Source organism: Apodemus sylvaticus, chromosome 11, assembly GCF_947179515.1.
Source record: "Apodemus sylvaticus chromosome 11, mApoSyl1.1, whole genome shotgun sequence".
In the NCBI taxonomy this organism is placed as follows: Eukaryota; Metazoa; Chordata; class Mammalia; order Rodentia; family Muridae; genus Apodemus; species Apodemus sylvaticus.
This window is the reverse complement of record NC_067482.1, coordinates 33,837,550-33,860,689: the sequence shown is the minus strand read 5'-3', so window position 1 is coordinate 33,860,689 and position 23,140 is coordinate 33,837,550.

The following is a 23,140-nucleotide window of genomic DNA, read 5'->3' as shown; positions in this document are numbered from 1 at the left end:
CAGAGAGATCTCTCACACACACAGATATAGATAGAGACAGACAGACAGACAAATGCACACAGAGAGTGTATACACAGAGAGACAGACAGACACAGAGAGATCACAGAGAGTAAGAGGGAGAGAATGACACACACACAGAGATTTGTTCCATATTAAAAATCATGTTTTTAAAAATCTGACTGAACTTGTGTGTGTAAAGACCAAAATATTTTTGTTTTGGGTTTTGTTTGTTTATTTTTGCCTTAAAATCTTCAGGAAGTTCTAATTAACAGTCACTGACCAGGGGATTGCTGCAGTGCCTGAGTTCTTTATTTCATACTTCAACACCAGAGGCCCCTCACATTTCTTCCCATCTGGATCTGCACCTTATTCTGTTAGGTACTGGTTAGTTTTGGCCTTCTGTATGGCATACCACAACACCTGGCACAGAGAAAGAACCAAAACCCTCCTCCAGTTGCTTCCTTCAATTCAAATGGGGCCTGTTGTTGTTGTTGTTGTTGCCATTGATTGGTTGTTCAAGACGGAGTTTCTCTGTGTAGCTCTGGTTGTCCTGGAACTCACTCTGTCTAGACACTGTGTAGATCAGGCTGGCCTCCAACTCAGAGATCTTCCTTTCCTCTGCCTGCCAGTTACTGGGACTAAGGCCGGAGCCACCACAGATTGACTGGAGCCTATTGTTTCTAACAAGCTGTATCCTTCCCACTCACAGTGAACCAGCTGAGACTAGGAGAGCTAAGTCACTACCCCAGTGAGGCACATGGAGGGAGTAAGTGGAGCTGGAATTGAATCTAATGCTCTGCAAACCTTTCACTATAATATATTCTATTTATATACTCTATTTATATATTATATCATATCATATTATATAGCATATTTATATAATACTATATTTATAGGCTATATTTATACACTATACATATCATATATTATGTGTATATTATACATAAATATAGCATATTTATATAATACTGTATTTATATACTATACTTACATAATATAATTCACAGTTTGGATTAACTACGTGGATGAAATGAAGTGTTACAACCCAACATTTTTTTAAAGAAGAACAGGCTTTAGACCACCAGGAGACCATGAACCAACGAGCCTCACCCATCCCCAGATCATTCCTCCTCTGCATTTTGGTGACAAGTTTTCACAAAACGTGTAGGTCAGATTAATAACAGGCAATGTGCTACTGAGACTTACTGGCTGTTCTCAGAGGCCCATTTCCTTCACAGGACTCAGCATGCTCTTTTCCAGGAATCCAGCTTTAAAAAGAAAAAAAACAACGCTGAAATATTTTCAATTTTCAAGTTTCTAAGCAAACAACAAAACAAGCCAGAAAGTGAACACTGGACACTGCCCCCCATCTTTCACTAGGACTGCGGATGGGTGCCCACTCAGTCTTAGGAATAACCTGTAAATAGGTGTTCAAAACGCAGAAGTGGGATTTCAAGTACTCTGTGGCTATACTCCAGCTCTACCACAGTCCTTGGTACCCACTAAAGGCAAACATGGCTGAAACGCCTCTGTGGCCTGGCTGGCACAGCGCACCTGCCACAATAGACACACCTACATGAAACTACTTTGCAAGACACAGAGTGCTGTTGACATCTGAGGCTTGCTGATAGCCTCTGACTAACTTCCCTCACTGCTTAAGAGAGGAGTTTGGCTGCCAAGTCCCAGGTGACATGGGAGTGCCAACGGCTTTCTCCTCAGTAGCCAACCCTGCCTTTCATTTCGGAAACCTTTCAAGTACATACAATGGTAAGTAAACATCTCTGCCTGTGCTTGAACCAGACTCAAGTACAGAGCATACAAGTCGGTGACTAAGACTGTGAGTCAGCCTACAGAGAGGTCTGCCCAAATACCCCAGTGCCATATTCCAGTTGGGCCACTCCATACACAGTCTTGGCACACCTGAAAGTCTGGAAGTTTCACAGTTATCCTGCTAGTGACATCAAGCTTGTCGTATGAGATGTTGGAACTTTGTGGGGAGATGTTCATGGAATTACCCAGGAAATAGCCCAGCGGGCTGGAAACCACAGACAAGTGTGGTTTGCATTCAGTGCTATAGGGGTGAATCCCAGTTGTATAGGTTATTGGTCTTAGGACCTTGAACAACTTAAATCACATCTCCCAGTCTGTTCTCCATTCATTTGTGCCAGGGAGCTATCTAAAGGGGTATTGCAAGAACTAGATTATAAAACGCAAGTAAAACCCTCAGCCTTAGCACGGTCACTTTTCATTTTAAAGTCTTCACTAAATCACAAGTGTGTCATGCTGTGAGTCATGGCCATGAGTTCCTGTGACCTCCCACTCCCAGCCTTCTAACCGGAAGCCGGTCCCCTTGGGGCCCACTGTGTCTCATAACCTCCTCACTTAGACTCCCTGTTCTAACATTCTGAGTCTGTGGGTGGTGATGTTGAGTTGTATAATCAACGCTGCCATGATGGAGTGGTGGAGAAGCCGCTTGGGTATGATACTTAAAACCCCATATGTCAGGGTTTGTTGTGGCAGGATCCAAAACTTTCAAAAAGTTGATTTATGTCTTTCCTAAATCATAGATATTTATGGGATTTTAAACAGGTGTGTGACTGTGTTTTAAGACATACAATAGAACACAGAGAGGGAAGTAGAAATCCTTACTGGTATAATTTTATTAAATCATGTTCCAGGCAACCTTGGGATGGATACGTACATACAGGTAAATTGGGTTATAAATGTCTGATTAGCAATGGGTTAAAAGAGCAAATGACTAATTATAGCATCCATGTGTGCCAGGCACTATTACTAGCATTTTGTCTGTATTGATTTATTTGATGGTTGCTGTTAGCTCCTCCTCTGTTAACTGGTACTGCTGCTGTCGCTGCTTAGATGAACAAGAAAGTGGGGTGCCAAAGGGCTAATAAGTATCCCATTCTAGTTACTTGGCAGCACTAAGATCTGAGCCCTGGTCACCTGGGTTCACAGCCCACGCTCTTAAGGGTAGAGTAACACTGTTTTGATAGACAAGGCTGCATAGATGAATGACAGGCCAGCCATTTCCTAACACCGAGTCTTTACAAAGATAAACCATTTTGGCAGAACACACTTACCACCAAGCTATTGGCGTTTTTTAAACCAGTGAAGAAGAAGAAGAAGAAGAAGAAGAAGAAGAAGAAGAAGAAGAAGAAGAAGAAGAAGAAGAAGAAGAAGAAGAAGAGGAAGAGGAGGAGGAGGAGGAGGAGGAGGAGGAGGAGGAGGAGGAGGGCAAGGAGGAGGAGGAGCAGGAAGAGGAAGAGGAGCAGTAGGAGGAGGAGCAGGAGGAGCAGGACGAGGAGGAGGAGGACAAGGATGAGGATGATGGAGAGAAGGGGAGGGGGAGGGGGAGGGGGAGGGAAGGGTAAAGAAGAAAGAAGAAAGCAAACAAAGAACCAGTCAATAGATACAGAGGTATAGGGCTCACGAATGACAACACCCTTTTTGCTGGCATGCATTAAAAACATTAAAACAATAATAATCACCAGAGGATTCCAACATCGTTTCATGAAACAAATGGCCGCACATACAGAGTAGAAAGGACATACTCCTTTCTGAATGAGGATAGATACGGCCTTGTGTAAGGGATGCTATTCCTATTCTCTTTTGGCTCCTGCTGGCGAAGGGCGCCAGTGATGCAGGAGGGACTCCCACGAGTGGACCACTGGTAGCCCCCCCCTTGTGTTTTCTCTGTGACCTCAGAACACCCACACTCTAGTAAGCCACCTGATACCTCATGCTTGTCCTACTGGATTGCAGCAAGTTTATAAAATTAATGTCCTAGGAACCAGATGATGTAATCCGGCCATAGGACTCAGAAGCTATGAAGAGGGGTGTGAGTGTGAACCCAGAGTGTGAGTGTGAATCCTGGGTGTGAGTGTGAACCCATGGCTTCACCTTACTGTCCACAATGCTCACAGATATCAGCACTGCAGTGATGAAGATCTCCCAGTGACACTTCGGAGCTGGCGTTCTTAGTCTGGACAAACTGGTGACTGCTACCTAAGAACGTGGTGTGTGCCTGGGATTGGTGGTACACACCTTCCATCTGGGCACTTGGGAGGCAGAAACAAATATAATCTATGAGTTCATGGCCAGCCTGGTGTTCATAGAGAGTTCCAGGCCAGCCAAGGCTACACAGTGAGAGAGCATTTTCTTGTCTGACCCACAACTGACACTTTTCTCTTTTGTAAAGAATTTTACACTTCTTGTACATTTGTGCTAAATGCATTGGATGCTTTCAGAGACCGGAGCGAACCACCTTGTGTGCTCAGGGTGTTGTGTTTGTAATACTTACAGGCTCTGTTTCCATTAGAATGCAATTATCTTTCGGGGTGGGGGAGGGGAAGGAGCGAGGAATCAAGGTCACTGGGTTAATGGAGCTCACCTTCATTTTTAGTCCATTAATAATGAATAAAATATAATATTTAAAATGAAAACCACATCCTATACGTCACTGTGCTTCTGATGCTTTCTTCGTGGGACCTTCGAATGGTGGCCCTTAAGCCCATCAGGTTGCCATGGTGCTGGCTTAGTGAGGGAACACTTGGCACACGACTGCCAGGCTGATGCCCATCAATACTGAAGCAGTCCAGAACTGACGTTTTCAAATCAGATTATCCTGCTCCACATTTGAGGAGCCTGTCACGAGATGATTCATGTACAGAAAACCTCACACGCTTTACTCAATAAGTATTGACGAACACATCCACTTAAAATCTTCTAAATCAAATATAGATTCCGACGCACTTCTTCGCTTCCAGAACAGCTCAGCAGCGGTCCCTGGGAAGACCCGGCAGGTGGAACTTCCGGCCCAACCGCTGCTAATAACTATCACCAGGTAAAGTTCTGCAGCCCCTAGTCACCCTAATGAAGGAGCAGAATTTCCTGGCAGCTAAATAGCTGAGCAGGGCTCTCAGCCCAAAACGGTCTAATCAATGCTTTCACTTCAGCCTTCTCACGGGATCAGCTAAGCAATCCCTCCACAGCTAGCACATAAGGGTTTATAAGACAGAATAAGAATGCCTAAATAGCGCCAGAAAACCATTTGTCATCAGTAATAAACAACAAAACCAAAACAACCAGCTCACAGTAGCTCTCGTTATATCGGTGAGATCCTCACGATTGAGCCTGTGCCCCATGAGATTTAGAAGATGTATTTTTAAATAAAAAGAGGATTATAGTACATCTCCATGCCATTAAATGCTTCTAATCGCTCTCCCGAATAAGGCAAATGAACCCTTCTTTCTGTTTGGTGCACGGTCGCTGCCACACACCAGCTGGCTCACAGCCCTTGCCCAGTCACCGAGTCTCAGGAGTCTCTCAGTGAGGCCAGGAAACAGGAATTTTAACCTGATGTCACAGACAGCAATGAACCAGTCACTGGTTTCCTAAGTGACATGGCTTTTATACTCACTTGACCCTTGAGGACATGGGCACAAGGGGAAAGTTCCTGAACAGAACACCAATAGCTTATGCTCTAAGATCAAGAATTGACAAATGGGACCTCATAAAATTACAAAGTTTCTGTAAGGCAAAGGACACCGTCAAAAGGACAAATCGGCAACCAACAAATTGGGAAAAGATCTTCACCAACCCTACATCAGATAGAGGGCTAATATCTAATATATACAAAGAACTCAAGAAGTTAGACCCCAGAAAGCCAAATAACCCTATTAAAACATGGGGTACAGAGCTAAACAAAGAATTTTCACCCGAAGAACTTCGGATGGCTGAGAAGCATTGTAAAAAATGCTCAACTTCATTAGTCATTAGGGAAATGCAAATCAAAACAACCCTGAGATTTCACCTTACACCAGTCAGAATGGCTAAGATTAAAAACTCAGGAGACAGCAGGTGTCGGCGAGGATGTGGAGAAAGAGGAACACTCCTCCACTGCTGGTGGGGTTGCAAATTGGTACAACCACTCTGGAAATCAGTCTGGCGGTTCCTCTGAAAACTGGGCACATCACTTCCATAGGATCCTGCTATCCCACTCCTGGGCATATATCCAGAGGATTCCCCAGAATGCAATAAGGACACATGCTCCACTATGTTCATAGCAGCCCTATTTATAATAGCCAGAACCTGGAAAGAACCCAGGTATTCCTCAACGGAAGAATGGATGCAAAAAATGTGGTATATATACACAATGGAGTACTATTCAGCCATTAGAAACAATGAATTCATGAAATTCTTAGACAAATGGATGGAGCTGGAGAACATCATACTAAGTGAGATAACCCAGTCTCAAAAGATTAATCATGGTATGCACTCACTAATATTAGCCTAGTAAATTGGAATACCCAAAACATAATCCACACATCAAATGATGTCCAAGAAGAACAGAGGAGTGGCCTGGTTCTGTAAAGACTAGCAGGATAGGGTAAAACCAGAACAGGGAAGTGGGAAGGGGTGGATGGGAGAACAGGGGGAAGGAAGAGGGCTTATGGGACTTTCGGGGAGTGGGGGCCAGAAAAGGGGAAATCATTTGAAATGTAAATAAAAAATATATCGAATAATAAAATTTTAAAAATTAGGATGGTTACTAAATTAATAAATAGTGAATGCATAGTAATTGTTTATTTAAAGGGCATATGTTTGCCACAAACAGCAAGTAATTATTTTTATATAATCAGCAACAACAACCAACAAAACCAAGGGAAAAAGCCAATTCCCTTTTCTTTTGTTAGTAGACTAGTGTGTGGTCTAACTTGCAGATGTCATTTAGTCCTTAACAATGTCTTGTGGGTGGTAACAGTGTGTTGCCCAATTAAGGCTGTACTGTCTATCAGCACACAGCATGAAGAGGTAACATTATTTATCCTGTGGGCAGAAATTTCACAGTATTCATTCTTAATGCATTTTTGGATTTAAGATAAGTCCAGGCATCATTGTAGCATCTGATTAATACATCTCACCTCAACGGACATTTCTTTTGTTGTTGTTTTAAGATTATTTACTTAATAATTTATTTATTTATCTATTTTTATGGAAATAGTTTTTCATACAATACCTTCTGATTATGATTTCCCCTCCATCAACTATTCCCAGGTTCTCCTCACTTCCCCACCCCAACACATGCCAAATCTTTCTGACTCTCATTAGAATACAAACAGGCATCTAAAATTAGTGATAATAATAGTAGTTAAAATATGAAAACAAGCCAGAAATAGACAAAACAAACAGAATTTTAAAAGAGCCAAAGAAAAAGCACATGTATTGGCACACACAGAAAACTCATGAAAACAAAATTGGAAACTAATACTTAAGCAAAAAAAATCTGTAAAAGAAAAATAATACACAGACAAAGCAATATGGTCATCTACTGCTGGACATGGGCCTGCCCTGAAGTGTCAGGCTCCTTTGGAGAATACTCATTTTTTCTTTGTGAGCACTTACCTTTTGGAGACAGCCTCTGTTTAAGGGATGGTTTTATATCTGTTTCTTCTCTCAGCACTAGGTAGGACCCCATCAGTCTCAGACCCTTTGTGATGGTTTGTATATGCTTGGCTCAGGAAGTGGCACTATTAAGAAATGTGACCTTTGTGGAGGAATTGTGTCACGGTGGCCATGGGCTTTATGACCCTCTTCCCAGCTGCCTGGAAGTGAGTCTTCAGAACAAGAGGTGGAACTCTCAGCTCCTCCAGCTCCAGGTCTGTCTAGATGCAGTCGTGTTCCTGCCTTGATGATACTGGACTGAAACTCTGAACCTGTACGCCAACCCCAATTAAATGTCATCCTTCTAAGAGTTGCCTTGGCCATGGTTTCTGTTCACAGCAGTAAAAACTTGATTTAGAAGTCAGTACCAGAGACGGGTGTATTGCTGTGATAAGCCTGACCATACTTTTGTTTGGAGGAATGTGGATTTGGGGACTTTGGAAAGCAGTGGAATGATTTGAATGGGGCTTAGTGGGCCATCGTAGTAGGAATATAGATGATTTTGTTGCTGAGGGTGACTTAAACTGTGGAAACCTAGCTCTAGAGGTTTCAGAGGAGAAGATTTTAATAGATGGCCAAGAGTCTGCTCCTGTGATATTTTGGTGAAGAATGTGTCTGCTTTTTGCCCTTTTCTGAAGAGTCTACTTGAGGCTAAGGTAAAGAGATTCACATTAATTGCATTGACAAAAGAAGTATGAAAAAGGCCCAACAGAGACTTTGTTCTCTGGTTAAGTCTCATGAAGAGTGTATTGAACAAGTGTAGTCAAGCTTAGAAAGGAAAAATATAAAATGTGTGATTGGAGTATTAAAGAGGGACCTGGATGTAGAATGGAGCTGAATTCTATGTTCTAGTAGACAACAAATTAAGGGAGTAGGACTTTGGGGCAAGATCCCACCCAGGCATGGTCCAGGCATGGTGCTACACACTTTTCATTCCAGGAGACAAAGCCAAGCAGATCTCTTAGTTCAAGGCCAGCCTGGGACAGAGCAAGTTCTAAGTGAAGAAAAGCTTAAGTCCAGGAGTACATGCCTTTAATCCAAGGAGACAGAGCTATGCAGATCTCTGAGTTCAAGGTCAGTCTACAGAGCAAGTTCCAGGACAGCCAAGTTTAGGCAGTGAGGGAGTTGGAAAACAGAAAACTAGTAAGATAATAAGAGGGATCATGTTCCAGCCACAGCAAGCAGCACAACATGGCAGCTTTAGCTGTGTGGCTCTGGCTTTAGAGTCCAGAATAGACGGGACCAGCGGGACAATTGAAGTATTTTCTGGTAGGACAAAGAAGCTGTATTCCAGAGATAGCCGAGGTTGTACCTCATGTGGCAGGCGGACTTGGTACTGTGTGTCACCCAGGTGGTACTGATTTTGAAGGCATGAAGGGGTCATGAAGAGCAGCTGGGGCTTGGCACTGTGAGAGGCCATGGAAGGCCATTGGTGAAGGTGCAGACTCAAGTTACCAGCCCAGGAGAAGGAAGTTTGTTGCAGTCAACAAAGATGAAGAAGGAGCTGAAGATCTGAAGACCGCTTTGACATCAGGCATGGAGATGCAGAGTTTGGACTTTGCCCAGCTGGTTTCCTGACTTTTTTGGGGGGAATTACAATTATGTGACTGGATGAATCTCACAAGAGACCTTGAACTTTGGACTTTTAATGTTGTTGAGACTGGTATAGAGTATGGGGACTTTGGAAGTTGGACTAAATGTACATTTTTATTATGCTATGGCCAGGTATGGACCCATGGACTCATATGTTTGGACAAAGCCTATGGGGGTCAGGGAGTGGAATGTGACGGTTTGAGTAGGCTCAGCCCAGGGAGTGGCACTATTAGGAAGTGTGACCTTTTTGGAGGAATTGTGTCATGATGGCCATGGGCTCTAAGACCCTCTTCCTAGCTGCCTAGAAGTGAGCCTTCTCCTAGATGCCTTCAGAACAAGAGGTGGAACTCTCAGCTCCTCCAGCCCCATGTCTGTCTGGATGCAGTCATGCTCCTGCCTTGATGATACTGGACAGAACCTCTCTGAACCTGTAAGCCAACCCCAATTAAATGTCATCCTTACAAGAGTTTCCTTGGTCATGGTTTCTGTTCACAGCAGTAAAACCCTGACTAAGACACCCAGTAGGCCCTGTGCATGCTGCCACAGTCTCTGTGAACTTACATGTGTATCAGTTCTGCTGTGAAGTGGAAACAAAGATTCTTTGGAAAGCTAGTTGGATGGTGTTTTGCTGGGGCAAACACATGAAGGAACATTTACCTGAAGTGGACACAGGTGAAAAGCTAAGGCAGACTTGTCAAGGAACATTTGGCGGAAGCAGACACAGGTGAAAGGATGTTGTGCTAAAGCAAGCATTTAAAAGGACTGTGCTGGAAGATTATTCGCTGACATACCTGTATGGGTCTGCCTTACATTGCTTAGTTGAGCTACATCTGTTGGGACTCCATAGAGAGAAATGCACCAAAACAAAACGAAACCAAAAACTTCTGGTGGCATACTGTGACTTCTTGCCGCTTCTGTGGTCTCAGGCAAAGTGATGTCGGCTAAGGCCAGGCCAGACACATGCTGAAGCAAGACCCATGGAGGACATGTGACGATTGGAGAGAGAATACAAAGGACTTGACGGACAGTGACGGAGGCAGAGCCTGGCTTGCTTCCAGAACTACCTGCACAATGCTTGTTGGTCTTGAGACTTTGCTGATCTTTGCTTTGCAAAGAGAGGCACAGCTGAGAAGGTCTCCTGGCGTTCCTCCTGGTCCCTCCTGCAGACTTGTGCAGAGGCTGAGGCCTGGCTGTTCCTGCTAGGTCGTGTCACTGCTGGTGCTGACCAGACTCCACTGAACTGGGCTGCTGGTCTATTTGTGAGAGGTTTGCCAAGTGGATCGAGCTGCTGCTGCTGACCCATGAACCGAACTGCCGATTTTCCAACGACACACAAACAAACATTGCTCCAACAAAACATTTCTAAACAGGTCTACTCCCCTCCTATCCTTTCTTTCCCACTGCCTTTGGTGGGTGGTGGCCTAAAAGGGAGGTTAAAGTGTTTAAGAACCGTCATAAAAAGTAGACCTTGAAACAAAGCTGCACTGCTGTGGTTAGAAGGCCTTATTTTCTGGGTGTCTTCCAGTCCCTCTGACTCTTACAATCCTTTCTCCCCCTCCTCTTCTGCAGAGTTGCCAGAGTGGAGGGTTTTGTTGGAAAAAATCCCCTTTAGGACTGAGTGTTCCAAGGGCTCTCATTGCACATTGTCCAGTTGTGGGTCTCTGTATTTGTTTCCATCTACTTACTATGTTTCTTTAGCCGATCAGTAGTATTTGGTTTTCCCCTAAGTCCATGGTCTAACTGATCTCAGGTTCTTCACCCCCTGGCAGTGTCAGGCATGGGTTCTATTCCATGGTGTGGACCTTAATTAAAACCAGATAATAGTTACTCCTGAAATTGTGCTACTATTACGCTAGCACATCTTGCAGGCAGCTCACCACTGTAGATCACAGGGTTTGTAGCTGGGTTGGTGTTTACCAACCCACTGTGCAGAATACCTTCCAGTACCATGAACAGTAGTCAGTAGGAGTGATGGTTCTGGGTGGGCACCACCTCAGTTTCTCCATGTTCAGTGAGTTGTGTAGGTACTTTCATCAGCAACAGGGCTTTACTATGAGTTTGTGGAGAACAACCAACAGCTTTGGTGATAGCCTGGGTTGTTCAGGGGTGTCCATGGGGCCAACAACTTGTTGAAATGTAACCCGTTGCCGGCATTGGAGGTTTCATTCGGTGGCAACAGATGTCTAATTGGGCTTAGTCTCCCCATTATTTATATTTATTTCATATTTTTTCAGAAGATTCTACTGTATTTCATAACCAATCTCAGCAAACACTTCCTCCCACTTCCCAAGTAAGGACATCTGGATTCAAGGATCTCCAAATTCAATCTGGGTTTGGCTCAAAATAGAAATCAGTTAAAGCTCGAATACAAGCTACTTTCTTAGCCTAAAATTTATTCAAGACAAAAAAAATATGTCTTGGAAATGTAGAATTTCTCTAAAGAATCAAAAAGAGATCCTCCCAGATCTACTACATTATGTCTAATTTTTTTAAAAAATAAAAATTATAAGGAGGGGTGGTAGCGATGACTTATCAATTAAGAGTGCTTGCTGTGCTTCCGGGGGCCGAGTTCAGTGCCTAGCACCCACACCCGGCAGCACACTACCATCTGTAACTTCTGCTCCAGAAGAACTGGCACCCTCATTTGGCCTCCCAGGGCACCCACACATAGGACACACATACACACATGCACACACACAGAAGCACACACAGAGACACATAACTTAAAATAAACCTTTTACAAAATGATAAGAGACTGGGAAAATAAGACAATGTTTTCCCCTACAAAGCCACCTTCAAACCCATTTAAGATATCAAAAAGAGTTGAAATGTTTGTTCATGCTTATATTACCACATATGATCTTTAAATGTCCTTCAAGGACCAAGTAGCATTCAAGTGGAATATATCCTTATCTTAGAACCATGCTTTCAATGTCTAACCTGGAGAGAAGGAATTCAAAAACATTTCTCTTGAAAGAAAGAGACTAGTAAAAGTCACTGGTGATAGACGAAAACTCAAGCCCGTTACTTTTTTATGTAAAGAAATTCACTTTTTTTTATTCAATATAATTTATTTACATTTCAAATGACTTCCCCTTTTCTAGCCCCCCCCCCACTCCCCGAAAGTCCCGTAAGCCCCCTTCTCTTCCCCTGTCCTCCCACCCACCCCTTCCCACTTCCCCGTTCTGGTTTTGCTGAGTACTGTTTCACTGAGTCTTTCCAGAAATTCACTTTTGCTAAGAAGCAGTTAACAGTGTTCTGTGCAGATCCTATGGGCAGGGCAGCAGACATTGATTCTGTGCTGGAGTATCAGGGTAAGGAATGGTACAGGCCCCAAGTCGCTCTCAGTGTGCACAGAAGGAGGTGTTACACAAGAGAGGTGACTTTCTATGTGAGTCTTGTTATTTCATAAATGCAGGCAAGATTTAAACCACTACTGCTCCATTTATGGCTTAAGGCAAGGTCTTTGGGTAAATATGGTACTGGTATGTGTGTGTACATATGCTGTATGTATGTACTATGTGTGTATGTATATATGTATATATACATGCATGTATGTATGTATGCATGTGAATTTCTTTAAGGACAGCTTTCTAAGTCTGCCACTTCTGTTTGGAGGTGTTTAGGCAGAGGATGCTGGCTAGTCCATTTGTGGTTTATGAACAGTGTGTCCCAGACCATAGAGCATGCAAGTTTTAAGAGATACAAAATATCATCTGGTACATTCAATCAGAAATAAAGCATTCCTTTCTATCCTGAAAGCTCTGATTAAGTAGCTAAGTTTGAATCAGGAATTTTTCTTCTTAAGATGCTCCAGATTATTTTGATGTGTCCGCCCTCAAGAAATACTGCTTTGGGTGCTTGAAAAACGGTTATCTCTGATTTTATTTTTCTCACTTAAGTTTTATTTCTGGTGAAGTCTGGAACAAAACACACGTTCTACTGGAGGGCAAGGTTACCTGAAAAATCTCAAGAGTTATCAGTTAGTAGTTAGTAACTATGTTACCCAGAATATTTCTTTCTTAAAAGAGATGCAATTATAATTTCCATATCCCTACGTAAATACATAGCCATAGCGTCCAGTGAATGAGTGAAACCAGGAGGCATCAACAGAACATGGCCAGATACATCCATCCCTGCGCCACCCGTGAATGCTGGCCCCCAGTCTGTGTGACCTAGTGAAATGACGCTGGGAAGACAACCTCTATGTCAAAGTCTCCATTTATAACATGGGAATAAACTGCATTTACAAACATTACTGCAATGGTGGGAGGTCGGATACAAAACATCTACCAATGGCTCATGTTGTTGAAACAAATATAAGGTGTTACGAATATTTTTTTTAAATTCCAATTCGATACAGTTGACACTGTGAAGGATCGTTAACAACAGGCAAACTCCACCAAAATAGCTATAGAAGCCAAGAAGTGAGTCGCCACTGCTCTGTGTATGAAGGTAGAAAGCACTGGGCTTCTAAATGAGAAACAAAAGACTGTATCAGCCACGGGAAGAGTGGGTGTGTGAGCACAACATGATTGCATTGGTTCCGTGTCCCATGAGGCCACGGGGAGGGCCAGTGGAGCACGTGCAGTGAGGGGTAATCTCCGGGCTCAGGAGTCTGTTGCTTTGATAGCAAGCAGTAAGCAAGGGTGTTTACTGGAAGGAGCCCAGCTGCAGTGAAAACATGACAATGCACTGTCATCTCTGGTTTATCACATGCATGTGGCCCAGGTAAAGGAATGGCCAATTTCCTGGGACTTTTGGCACATGTAGCAAAACGTATAGGCGCACAGGAGACCCCCAGGAGACCTAAGAGTGTACTTCAGCATGCATGGCATAACAGTGCAAACGAATGGGCTGAGTGGGTAGAATCATGCTACATGGCTCATTTCAAAGGAGAACATGTAAGATAAAAAGGTTACAGTGTCATTTTCACTGACTTTGCCCAGAAAAATGCCAGGAATAAAATATGAAGACCTGGCTTCTCAGTGTCAAATGTTTTAGACGTTACTATGTACACAGAGGGTTAGGTGTCACTGGAGCAGTTTAGCCAGCTTGTTTCAGTTGCTTCTCCTCCCACCTCGCCCATCCTCTCTCCATCCTCTCTCCATCCCCCCTGCCCCCCCATCCTCTCTCCATCCCCCCCCAGCTCTCCCCACTGCTCTCCTTTCCGGTACCGCATTAATGCCTCCCTTTGCCCCAACCCATCAACACCTCTATTTTTTTCTTTTACCATCTCTCTCTTTCTTTAAATTGGATATTTTATTTACATTTCAAATGTTAAACCCTTTCCAGGTTTCCCCTCTACAACCCCCCATCCCATCCTCTCTCCTGCTGCTTCTATGAGGGTGTTCAACCACCCACCCACTCACCCACTCCTGCCTCAACGCCCTAACATTCCTCTACACTGGGGCATCAAGCCTTCACAGGACCAAGGGCCCCCCTCCCATGATGCCAGATAAGGTCCCTTCAGCTCCTTCAGTCCTCCCCCGAACTCTGCCATTGGGGTTCCTGTGCTCAGTCAGAGGGTTGGCTGCGAGCATCCACAGCTTTGCCCACATTTAGACATATATACATATGTATCAAGCCAGCATTTGTACTTGAGAGAGAACAGGCAGTTTTTGTCTTTTAGTTTGAGTCACTCTGCTTAACATAGTATTTCCCAGATCTATAGACTTTCCTGCACTTTTCATAAACTGCTTTTTTCCACAGATGAGTAAAATTAGTGTTTTGTGTATGCACCAAGTTTTCCTGATGCATTTGCCTGCTCACGACCGGACAGGCATCTGCGCTGACTGCCCTTCCTTGTTACTGTGAATATAGAACCAATAAACAAGACTTTTTATGTGTAGGTATTTTGTGGTAAGATGCAGAGCCTTTTTTTTTTTTTTTTTTTTTTTTTGAGACAGGGTTTCTCTGTGTAGCCCTGGCTGTCCTGGAACTCACTCTGCTGTAGACCAGGCTGCCCTTGAACTTAGAAATCTGCTTCTCTCTGCCTCCCAAGTGCTGGGATTAAAGGCGTGCTCCACCATTGCCTGGTTGAACATAAATATTTTTAAGTTGCAGAAGTAGCTTCTGCCTTAGAGAATGAGCCTCAAAATAATGGTTGGTTTTATGACTTAAAAGAGTCAATGGGCCCACTGTGGAATCAGGCGAACATGCCAAGAATGAGAGAAGGTTTAAAAGGCGAGGGTGGGCGTGGCAAGGTGGACCCGGGAGGAAGGCCTAATCCAGGGATGGCAGGACTCCATGGAAGAGTCTGGGTTTCTGGATTTGGTTGGCCTAAAAGCATCACACGGAACACAGGAGGATTACTCTGCATCCTGTTGTCTCTCCTTCATATTGGGAACGTGTGGAAGAGGGCCAGTCGCTCTCAGCCAGGTTTTGAAGTGCACCACCATTTGGGAGCCAGATGCCCATTAACACTAATTGGATCAGTGGCCTCCTCTACATCTCACCGACACAAGGATGGCAGAGCTGCCCCTTGCTTCTGCAGCATTAAAATTTAAGACTCCATCCTCTATACAATAAGCCATAAAATATTCACATGGACTGTGCTCCACTTTACATTGCAGCTCCTGAACAGTCTTCCACGGCCTACTTAGCAATGTGAAGAAACACCAATACACCATATATTACTCAGATTTAAACATTTACTATGTGCTTCTGGCACATTGGAAGCAATTGTGAATGGAATTTCCTTATTCCTTTTCTTATCAATCCTCTAGACTCAGCTATTCCAATATATCTCAGTTAGAAAGAAGTTAGAGTATTTTTCAGAATATAACAATTTAGTATCTTCATTTCAGAAATTAAATACCTTCATAATTATACATATGTCTAGATAGATAAGATTATAATGTACTCTAGGAGCCTATGAACACCATTAATTATTCATGAGCATATTGATTTATTTTCAGTTTCTCATCTCAACTTAAGAGGGTAAATTCGAGTGAACACTGGTGTCAGTCTTCATTGAATGAAATGTTGCTTAAGGAGAACAATTCCCCACTGAAATTTATAAATATCCATCGTTTTTTAAGTGAGGCAATACTAGTAAACTGTTTCTAAGAATGAAGCACACACGAAAGGAATCTGAGACAATTCTGGCTGGTACAGAACAGAATCCACTCAGGATGGTTTAAGAAAGAAAGGTTTCTTAATTATAGGTAGTAGGTAGATTTCAAAAGGCTTGGGAACTTTCTCTACTTCAAACTTCCAGCAACAACTCTGGAAACACACGGTCCATCTAGGAAGCAGAAGCCCACACAGCTGAGCAGAAGATCAAGTGGCCATCGCCCAGGTCTGTGCGAGGAGTACTGAGGTCCTCGCCCCTCTTATAGTCTAAAAGAAAGAACCGCCAGGAAACGTCACCCTGCAGTCCTTAGCTACTTAGGCTTATGCTATGAAAAAGAAATATCAGCAGGTGCCCAGGCCGAACTAAATGGCAATGCACCCCGAAAGTTTGGGGTACTTTGCCTACGATATTCTGCATGGTTTCCTTGCTGCATACACATATATAGCTTGTGCCAGCACTTACCCAAACTTTTTTGTCTTATGTTGTTATTATATTTATGTACAGAAAACTTAGCAGCGTACATTTATCCCAGTTTCGTGGTAAGTTCTTTAGCCTTTGCCTTTTCCAGCTTGGCCACAGATTTAGGACCCAGGACATTCCCCGCTGTGGTGGTTAGAATCTGCTTGGCCCATGGGACGTGGTATTTTTAGAAGGCATGGCCTTGTTGGAATAGGTATGGCCTTTTTGGAAGACATGTGTGGCTGTGGGGGTGGGTTTTGAGAGCCTCTCTCCTGGCTACCTTCCGATCAAGATGTAGAATTCTCGGCTGCTCCAGCACCATGTTTGTCTGTCTGCTGTCATGTTTCCTTTCCCACTGTGATAACAGACTGAATCTCTGAAACTGTAAGCCAGTCCCAGTTAAATGCTTCCTTTATAAGAGATGCCTTGGTCATGATGATTTTTCATAGCAATTGAAATCCTAACCTAACACACCTCCCCAAAGGTGGCAAATCTCATCATATCTGGTGTTGTAATTGGTCCCTAACAGCTTCCACCAGCTTAGCGAGAACGCCCATGTTTTCTGAGTTAACCTGCGTGAAGGGAACAGTGGAAGGAAGATGTACATCTTCCTGTGGACCAGGCACCCCAGCCTGGGCTTTCCCTTGTTGATATAGTATCCCCTGCCCCCAATCCCCGTCTTTCAACACAAAACTCACCAGCTCAGTGGGGTCTATGTCATGGGCAATCACCACCAGCTGAGCCTTCTTGTTCTCCACCAAGGTAGTGACTGTACTGACTCCTGCTAGGAGGACGGGTGGTCTCTTAGTTGGGACGCCCCCTTTGCCAGCAGCTTTCTTCTCAGCACAGGCCAGGAGCCTTTGCTTCTCCTGCTTTGTCTCTGGCAAGCTTAAGCAGCTGAGTAGCTGTTTGCCTGTCCAGGGCCTGGGTGAACTGGTTAATGGCAGGAGGGACTTTGAGACTCCTTTAGAGGATGGCTCTTTGCGGCTGCAGCCTGATGTAGCAGGGCCATTTGACTAAGCGCGTTACATCTCTTTGGGGCTGGACATTCTGTCCAATGCCAAAGTTCTTGGGCTTTTTCTCAGGCAAAGATCTGACCATCTCTTTGGCCTACTGTTTCTTCAGAATGGAAGGTGCAGGGCCATCTTTTTCCATTGGCTTTCTTTCCTTTGGGTGTCTTGTTCAAGTGAAGGAGAGAATCACTTAGCCAGTTTAAAAGCTGTTTTTCTCCTTTGCTTATATGATCTTCATGTTATTTTTCAATTTCTACTTTCCTTCAGGTAGGTCTGAAAAGCTCATCATTAAATTACTGACTTTACAACACAAATTTTATTTGGTCAATATGAAATGTGTAAAGTCTTTTATAAATTTTATTTGGTTGCTTGGTTGACTGGTTTGCTTTTGTCCCCCCTATTCTCCATCTGTCACCTCTCTTCATGGGGAACTGCCATGACCAGGGGAATATTTTTGTATCATTTACTCCTGGTAGACCACAGTCTGGTAAAATTGGAGCTGTGTTTTCATCTGGCAAATTTTAAAGATGGCCTGTCCATATTTAGGTATAGTTGGGTTGAAAAAGGAGGAGAAGGAAGAGGAGGAGGAGAAGAAGAAGAGGAAGAAGAAGAGGAAAAAGAGGAAGAAGAGGAGAAGAAGGAGGGAAGAGAAAGAAAGGGGAGGAGAGGGAGGAAGAGGAGGAAGGAAGGAAATAAATAAAGCTTAGAAATTGGCAGAGGAACATTACGAAACTCATTTTGATAACCAAAATAAGAGGGGCTTTTATATGTTCCCCAAATGCTAACTTTCTCAGCATGAGGGATTCTGGGAAGTACAATATTGCCTATGCAGAATCTTGAGAATTTGGCATGATCCTAATAAAGCAAAAATCACACACACACACCGTGGAAAGGAAAGCGATGTAACATATAGCAAGCAATATGGTCCTGTCATGAGTTTCCACAGTGCCAGGCAGCCAACCGCAGTGAAGAAACTCGTAAACAATCATTCCTAACATAGCGTGCCCCATGTGTATTTATTTACACATTGATGGGACAAAATACCTGAAAAGGGTCATTTAAAGGAGGAAGGCTTTCTTAGCTCACGGTGAGAGGACACAGCCCTTCCCCATCATGGTGGGAAAGTAAAGATGGCCGGAGCTTAAAGCAGCTGGTCACACAGCATCTACGGTCAGAAAGCAGAGAGGTGACCACCAATGCTCTCCTTGCTGGCTCCTTCTCCTGTAGCCCAGAGCTCCAGCCTCCAGACTGGCACTATGGAGCTCAGGAAGGGGTTTGTGTCTCCACTGACCTCACCTGGAGAATCCCTCACACATGTGTGCCTAGAGTTTTGTTATCAAGGTAGTTCTAGATCTTGTCAAGTTGATAATCAGTATTAACTACCACACACGCCCAAGAAACAGGACAAACCAAATGACAGAAAAATGAAATCTGCTGGGACCCAGTGGTCATTTCATGGAGGGCTAGGAACAAGAAGTTCAAATAGGTCTTCTCTTTTCTTTAAAGCACTACGTTCTGATAGGCATTAATATTGCATCCGACTGCTATTTTTGAGAATAAACCGTGTGCGGCTACTAAATCTTTAAAACGTTTGCATTTTTAAGAGTCTAAAAGGACAGCTCAGGACCTTTAACTTTTACCGTGCACAAAGATTAACTCCATCTTCAGGCGTCAGCAAGAGGGTCAGTTAGAAACTTCTGGCTCGCCCACCACCCCGCCTCAGCAAAACAAATAGAGAATACTCTGAAATGAAGCAGAAATCCTGGTGAGCATGGACCCTCTGGGCGGCTGCACTCGGAACATAGGGAAAGCCTTACTCGGGTACCACATCTTCCAGGTGGGAGGAGCTCAGAACCAGAATGGGAAAATGGTAAGCAAGAGGACTCCGGGAGACCCCATCACCACTAGATTTCTGTAGCCTTAGCTATGGAAAGAAGGCTTCCCAGGCGCTGAGCCCGACTGAGGGGGCTTTCCAGAGTCTACATGTTGGCCTCAACCCAGAAAAGGAGCGCATGCTGGGAGCTGCCTGTGCCGTCGCTGCGCTAAGCCATGGGGATCATAACCATAGCGAGACCGAGGATTGTTCCTGGGGCACGAACCCATAGCACGACCCCCATCCATCTCTGTGCCTCACCCATCTCACAGCTTCACCATGTCCTCTCAGCACAGCTGTTTCTGTCGCCTGGGCTTTAGGGCCACTTCACCCCTTACCCATCCCATCCCATCCCAGCCCAGCCTCTAGTGTAGCCTTTCGTTAGGGGTGACCTGATGTGGTACACTGTGCCCAGGAACCCAGAATTTTCATTACTGGAGGAGCCATACCCTGAAAGCATAGCTAAGGCAGTACTTCATGTGTTGGGGACCTGAGACCTTGTGTGTTGATCATCTCCCACCCTTTCACCCCCCAAACACAGGTGAACGAACACGTCCTTCTGAAAGTGCCAACCCTCGGGTACACTAGAGCAACTCTACCTCCCAGCACCATGGTTGCCCTGGTACTAGCTTGTCCTAGGAATCCCGAGTCGAGCAGATGCTCTTTCTGGGCCTATACAGACAAGGTCCTTTCAATCCAGGGACTGGGAACCTTGGAAGAGCTCGGCTGCCTCCACCTGGACAGAGGGGTCTGAGCAGCTCCCGGGCTCCTGAGGGCTGAGCTACAGCCTTCCCAAGGCAGCCGGAGCATCCGTCTGTTGCTACAGTAGGATGCGATTAAGCAAATAAATATAATGTGGGAGCATAAAAAGGAAAAAGGTTTGGGAAAGAAAAAGTGACAGATGGCGCCTTTAAGGAGGTCATTTCTGACAACATGGAGGTCTTCAGAGAGATGAACATCTGGGTGTGTGAAGGTCAAAGGGCCACAGGTAGATTTAACAAAGAGGGTCACCCTCAGTCACAAGAATACTTAAGCTGCTGAAAGTCAAAGACAAAAGGAGAATTTAAAATAGTAAAGGGGTCAATTCACATCAAAGGAAATGCTCAAAGAGCCCATGGAAGTCTGGCATAAGCCTTTGCCTATCTATGGTGACTCGAGTGAAATGGGTTAAATTCAACAGTCAAGAAGACAGAGGAGCAAAACAAATTGGAGGGAACAAAGAGCCAATTGCACACTGCTTGTCACTGTCCCAGCTGAGCTGCAGGACGCGTGCAGGCTGACAGATACACATGGTAACCAGAGGGGAGCAGGGCGGTTCTGCAGTATCTGATACAATGGGCATCAAACAAACAAACAAACAAACAAAAAAAAAAACCTGCTATGGGAAACAAAGATCACTACACAACATTAAAGGGATCAACTCAAGAGAACACGGCAAAAACAAGCATAGATTCTCCCTACCAATAAAAGCACAGGACCTGAATCCATCACAGCCAAAGTGTACCAAATACACATGGTTGTGTTAATACCAAGACTTTTTAAATCCTAGAGAGAATACTACCAAATACACCTTATTAAGCCAGCAGCACTTTGATACCCAAGCCAGATAAAGACACCAAATAGGAACGAAAAGCGAGCAGATACAGTTCAATTTTGATAAAATATTAGCAAACTGGATTCAACACAACATCAAACCAGACACTCATCATGACTCAGGTCTATCATTGGCACACAAACATTTTCAAACTCTTTGTGGTAAGGGGGCCTAAAGTCAAATGCTTCCTATTTATAACAGGGACTGACAGAGGCCAAGTTTGTGCTTCTAAATACTATTCTCTAATGACAAAAAGCATTTATTACATGATTGGTGGACTCTACAACTCTGGGCATGGGAAATATAAGGTGAGACTCATTAATGGATGAAAGTTAGTGTTGGGGAAATTTTTAAAACCAGAGAGATGTGAGAGCTTCAATGGCCAGAGCCAGAATAACTTGAGATATTCACTAAACAGTAACAGAAGTGTACTATAACTCAAACCATAAAATATCTATCCTAAACAAATGCTCATGGGCATGTTCATGAAATTGGACTGTATGAACAATGGAAGGAAAAAGGATACAATAGAGGGAGAGATGGAAGGGGGACAGGGGGATGACTCTTCCTAACAAGAAACTTGAATAGTAGTAGACAAAGACTGCAAACAATAGATTACCACAGTAGTCAAGAGTTACTGAGAAGTACTAAAATCACCGAGTAAGGCTTTCACCTGGCCTCAGACAATCGCTCACTGATATTGATTAAATACCTGTGGTGGTTCCAACAGGTGTCTACAAGTTCTTCAATATACTCCCTTCAGAGGTGAAGTTTACTAGTCCTCAATGGGACCTAACCACTCCAGCCATCAGGACTTAATAAACTTAAAGGTTTATGTGATATAAATAGTTCTATATGAATTTAATTGAGGTCATGACTAATCCCATTTCTTTGTTCAAATTGTAAGTTCATTGTTTAATTCAGGACTGCTCATACTCAGGCAAAAATTTAAGCCCATAGCAACAAGAAATTAACTTTGTCACCACCCAGGCAAAAATGATGTTGGTAGAGTCAACAATTTTGTGAGCAAACGGAAAAAAAAAAAAAACTAACTTTTTGGCCTGATGCCAAAAGAATGATGGATATTTGTAATATAACACTTTATTTCTCAGAATACTCCAAAATGTTTTTTATCTTAAAATGTTCAAAAATCAATACTGCCTCTTACCATATTGCCAGCTTATAAAACATATAACCTCTTTTAAAGGCTAAAAAACAACAAATATAAATTCAGTATGCCTAAGCATATTAAAATTTTAACAGAAACAGAATAGGTCTAACTGATCTCTTAGGAACAGAAATCCATGTCTACAAAATGGCTCACAAAGATTAGTAAGTTAAACATTACAAAATTCTTAACAGGCTAAACCCAGCCATGTAGCTCCACAATCAAATTTCTCTCAAACACATACCTCAAATGACTGAAAAACTGGGAACACAAAACAAGAACTCAAGAATCAACAGTTCATCAACTTTATTTTTTTTTTTTAAATTTTTAGTAGACCAGGCTGGTCTCACACTCACAGATCTGCCTGCCTCTGCCTCCCGAGTGCTGGGATTAAAGGTGTAATCACCATGCCTGGCAAGGAGTAATATTTTTTAATCAATGTTTAGAATTAATGAAGGAAAAATATTGCTTCACTAAATCAAAAAGTATATTTACCTCAATATGTTTATAACAAAATAATAAATAATAAATCTTAAAAATCACATCGAGGATCAAATAGAATCCATAGAGATGCGAGGAAAACAGTAACACAATGCTGTATTTTGTGTTAGGTGGTTCTTGCTCACATGGGCAGAGAAGCAAAATGGCACAGAATCATGCTTTCTGTGTCACAGAAACTCAAACATTTTCTTTCTTTACCTCTCAGATTTCCTTGCCTCCATTGCTTGGGTTGAATGTGTAGGAAGTCTTCAGCATTTCAAGATCTTTGTTCTGTTTACACTGTTACCACTGCACCCTTATTGCTCCCATGGCCATGACTTCTCTAGAGATCTGGGAAGATGCTCTAGCCTGGAAGAGATAAGTGTCATGTATTGGAATACTGACCTTTGACTCTGCGTAC